Genomic DNA, 5,102 nt, shown 5'->3' on the forward strand with positions numbered 1-5,102 from the left:
GTCCACCAAGCCATGCCCACCAAGCCACGCCCACAGAACCAGTAGTAAAAAAAATTGAATTTCACCACTGATCCCATCCCCCAAGTTCCTAAAGAAATCAAGAGGGTGAGGATCTAGCTTGCAGATGGCTGAGCTCATTCTAGAGATAATAGATGGATTCACCCAGCAGATCACTGAGAAATCTTCAAGAGTACATCATAAACCAACCAGATCCATAAATTCCCAAAGACTCTCATTCTTATGCTTTTGAGCTAGAAGTAGGATATATATATTAAAAAGAAAAAGAAGGCAAACAAAATTCCTGCAACCTTCAGAGCTCTCTTGAGCCATTTATTTATTTTTTCTTCCAGAACGTGAGTATGGCTATCTAATTATTAGCAATTATTAGCATCAGAGAACCAGGGAAATGGCAATTCAAAGGTGAAAGTGCAGAATTATTCATACAGTATGTTCATTATTAATTGAATGGATCAGTCCTCACATTGCAAATAAATTCTAGGTATACAGAATGATAGGAGCAGGTGTGAGTTCAACTTTTGTTCAAAAGAATTTCACTTTTATCATCTTCTCAAAGCAGCCTAATTCCTGAACATCTGTCATTTGTCATTTATCCTTTGCCTAGTAGAACTCGTGTCTGCATGCATGTGCGTATGTCTCCACCTGTGCACCTGTAAGAAAGAGAGAGAGGGGGGGAGGAAGGGAGAAGGAGAGGGAGAGGGAGAGGGGGAGAGAGGGAATTTTCAGTAATTTAGGATTACAAAGTACAAAACGGTTGGGAAAATTTTAAAATATCAGACAGTTATCAAGATTTACATCTTAATACTTAAGACTCTGATTTCTCCACACACTGTTCTGCCCCAGTTACAGATCCCAAAGAACACAGCAAACAAACTCTGAACAAAACTTAGTTTACTCAAATAACGCAGTTTTAGCAAATCCCAGCTGTTAATAAGCGTTCTTAACAGCCTGCCAGAAATTCCACAGATAAGATAGTCAGAGTCTTACTGGAGTTGGCAGAAAGCCCAGAAGCAAGGTTGCAGAGAAATCCCAAACGCAATGATTAGCGAACTAAAGTTGTTTCCTGCAGCTTGTTGCAAGCTGCATTCTTTCTTAAATAGGCTAAGGGAGTGGCCAATTAGCCCCAAGCCTTACTCTCAAGGAGACCTCCTCCTGAGGAACCACTCCTGCCTTTTGGCAGCTCTGTGTGCCCGTGCATTGAGAAGAGGCTCCTCCTCTTCATCCTCTTCACTTAAATGAGCCTCTGGAGGTTCTGAAGGCCCTGACTGGATCTCTGCCTCTGGCACCACATCCTCTTCAGCCTCCTTGCTGTCTGACTCGAGCACTGGCTGCACAGGCTGCTGGCGCAGCACCACACCAGCCTCCTCGTCATCAAGATCAGCAACAATCCATGCAGGCCGCTGGAGGGCCACAACACACACTTTCCTTCAAGCAAGAATAAATATCCCACAGTTCCTGTGGGTAGGGTCCAGTTCCTGAAACAATTTCATGCAATGGGATTCAATATCCAATGTCATGATATTGGTGAAAATCAGTTACATGATTTCTTGCAATTTCAGGGCAGAAAACACATGGAATCTGTAGTAGATCCTCCAAATAGGCTCAATGCTGTTTAATAACATTGACTGGTGGTTAATAATGACTGGCGGTTCCCAGGGGGAGAGCCTTCTCTGTGGGGGCACCTACCCTTTGGAACAGGATACCCCCAGGGATAAGAATAATCCCAGATCTTCGTACTTTCCGTCGGGCACTTAAGACCTTCCTCTTTCACCAAGCCAGGCTGGCATAATTAATTTTTTCTTTCCTTTTCCTAATTGTGTAAATTTTATTCTGAAGATCTTAACTTAACTGATAAGCCAAATTGACTTAATTATTATTTATTGCTTCTATTCACATTTATATATATATGTTTATTTTGACTGTTCACCGCCCTGAGTCCTTCGGGAGAAGGGCGCTATAAAAAATTAAATAAATAAATAAATAAATAAATAAATAAATAAATAAATAAATAAATAAATAAATAAATAAAATGAAAATATTTCCCCATAAGGAACCCAAAAAAATTATTCCTGTCCCACCTACAATTTGTGTAGCTCATATTATGCCACCCATATGAAAGTATGAAGCATTGCCTGAACCTCAGACTTGGTCTATCTTGTTTAGATGTCCTACTTTTGAGTTTTATAAGTACAGTGAAAGGAAATGATCATCATTCACAATGTAGTTCTAGTTTTTCAGAGGTCCTTGATTAATCTATAGGGCTAATATGAGACACAGATATCAAATTTGATCTATTTCCTTTTCCTGTATTCAGTATAACACAAACGTAAACACACAAATCTATCATCCATCTATCAACCTCTCTCTGTGTGTGTCTATCTCATCTATCTATCTATCTATCTATCTATCTATCTATCTATCTATCTATCTATCTATCTATCTATCTATCTATCATCTATTTATCTATATCAGGGGTGTCAAACTGAAGGCCCACAGGCCAGATCTGGCCCGCAATGTGGTAGGATCTGGCCCGTGTGGCTGTCCTTGAAATTGTAAGGGTCCAGCCCGCATTGCTTCACCCCGGCCCATGCTATCCTGGCATGCGCATGTGCACACAGAAGGCAGTGGGTGCATGCATGCAGAGGCCCAGCCTACCTCCTCCTGGTGTCGCACAGGAGGGGATGGATTGGCATTGCGTCGACTGTTGCTCGCCCCTCAGCTGCCTCCTCCTCTCCCTTGTGGTTCAGGAGTGAAGCCTCCACTGCCACCACCATCAGCAGCCCGCTCCCCCAGGAAGCAGTGGCTCCATGGCCCCCTCCTCACTGCCCTCACCACCCCAACCCTCGACCTGGGTAGCCAGCCCATCTCTCCGGCCACTGCTCTTGTGCTTTCCCACCTGCTCTGCACCCAGCAGCTCCCCACTCAGGGAGATGGTGAGGTGGGGTATGCTGCGGCCACTAGGCAGCCCTGGGGCTACAATTGGAGCAGGCGCGGAGCAGGCTGGGAAGCGTGAGAATGGAGGCTCACATGCAACTCTTCTGAGAGCTCATCAAACCGGAGGGACTGTCCTGGCTGAGTTGGTGGGGAGGGTGGGGAAGTGGGGATGTGATTTTGCACACTTGTAAGCAGTCGTAATGTAATCTGAGCCAGCAACAAACAGGACGTGGCTGCGAAATGCAGGTTTAGGTTACATCAATCAAAATGCAAGCTGGAAATTGTTGGAGGAGACCTGGCCCACCCTTTGCCCAGCTGCCCAAATGCCAGAGGGGCAGCAGCTAAGAGAGGAGAAAACAGCACCAGGGAGGTCCTTCTCAGCAAGCCTTGCAAGGTGGAGGAAGCCCCCTTCCTTCTTGGTTCTGCAGAGAGAGTGGGGTGAAGGAAGGGGCACATGCAGGCTCGCATGAGAAGCTGCCATCATGCTCCACCCCCCACCAACACCCCGTCCCCCAGTCCTTCTGTTCATGGAGCACTTCATGGCTGCCTTCGCCTTCCTGGAGGGCAAAGTGGGCAAGACCCTGGCCCAATGAGGTGTCTTGGGTGGAGACCATCTGGTGCAGCAGCAGGCCCGGCACTACCACTGCTCTCAGAGCTGCAGGGGCTGGTAAAGGAGCTGTCCAGGTGGGGGGGGGCATGGAGGGGCAATGGAGGAAGGGGCTTCACGCAGGGCAGCAGGAATGGCCAATGGGCGTTTCGCTCACTCCGCCCTGGATTCCAGCCTCATCCAACCACTGGGTTTTTCCCATAATGTCCAGCCTCCCCCACTGGGAGGTGGGGAGGCTGAGAGACAGCCACCCAGAAGCCCAAAAGGTGGGATAGTTTGTGGGGCACAGCAAGTTCCTGCCCATTTGGAGATTAGCCATTCACATTCAGGCCTCTGAAACGGGGGAGGCAAATTTAAGGAAGAGCAGCTTCTGGAAAACCTAATGTGATCTTTTCCCAAAAGGCATTTTTTAAAAAAAACCTCTTTGGCTTCCCTTGCCTCCCCTTTTCCATCTTCCTTTCCCCCTCCCTCCTCTTTTTACCTTCTCTTTCTCCCAACATCCCCCATCACCCTCCCCTGATCCTGGCCCTCCCATCCTCCCCTTCAGCCTGTCCCTCTTGCCCTCACCCCCACCCTAAATCTAACCCAAACTCTCACCCTCACTCACCCATCTGAGAGGGGGTTATAAAAGGAAGGAAGTTTCCCAGGTGTCCAGGAGCCCCACTGAAGAGCAGCTTATCTCTAGGAAGGCATCTTCCCTCTGATAGCTGATAACTGACAGTAACCAACTGTTTAGACTGCAGGGATGAAGGACTTCCTTCTCCTCCTATCAGAGGGCTCCTGCTCCTCCACGTTTGTGACCTACACCTGTGCCACACAAAGGTCTCTAGGAAGCTACCAAACTGATCACTAAAGCTAAAAAAATTGTCATTTTTTTTGAAAGTTAGCCACAATACTTTGGATGTGGATCACCTCTTGCTATAGATCAGGGGTGTCAAACTCAAGACCCTAGGGCCACGCCCATTTGGCTGCGACCACCCCAGCCACACCCCTCCCCCCTCTACCCACCCCCCCAGAGTACAACCACAATGCTGATCCAGCTCTCAATGAAATTGAGTTTGACACCCCTGATCCATGGTGGTGCAGTGGTTAGAAGACAGTACTGCAGGGCTAACTCACTGCTCACTCCAGGAGTTCGATTCTGAGCGGCTCAAGGTTGACTCAGCGGCTCAAGGTTGACTCAGTCTTCCATCCTTTTGAGGTCGGTAAAATGAGGATCCAGATTGTTGGGGGCAATATGCTGATTCTGTAAATTGCTTAAAGAGGGCTGTAAAGCACTGTGAAGCAGTATATAAGTCCAGGTGCTATTATTTATATCTATCTATCTATCTATCTATCTATCTATCTATCTATCTATCTAATCTTTAAATGACTGGTAGCTGAAGTGTGAATAACACCAGTCATTTGGTTGACCTTACAGATGCTTCTTCTGGCATTGGCCTAATGTGGTAAGTTAACTCAGCTATACATCTGTAAACTGTGGTTTAGGGCTAAAGATTGTACAATCCAATCCAACCATGGTTTTATTCAAACTCAGCCAACT

General features: G+C 46.7%; 1 long non-coding RNA gene across 1 annotated transcript; it reads right to left on the reverse strand.

Moving 5' to 3' along the window:
* Positions 1–305: 305 nt before the first annotated feature.
* Positions 306–4,275, reverse strand: LOC117674929 (uncharacterized). The gene is made up of 2 exons (XR_004594048.3): positions 4,167–4,275; positions 306–668 (listed from the first exon to the last, which is right to left on the reverse strand). It is a non-coding gene; the product is annotated as an uncharacterized LOC117674929 (long non-coding RNA).
* Positions 4,276–5,102: the final 827 nt, after the last annotated feature.

The sequence above is a fragment of the Pantherophis guttatus genome, chromosome 1 (assembly GCF_059756535.1).
Source record: "Pantherophis guttatus breed Tessera chromosome 1, ASM5975653v1, whole genome shotgun sequence".
Taxonomy (NCBI): Eukaryota; Metazoa; Chordata; class Lepidosauria; order Squamata; family Colubridae; genus Pantherophis; species Pantherophis guttatus.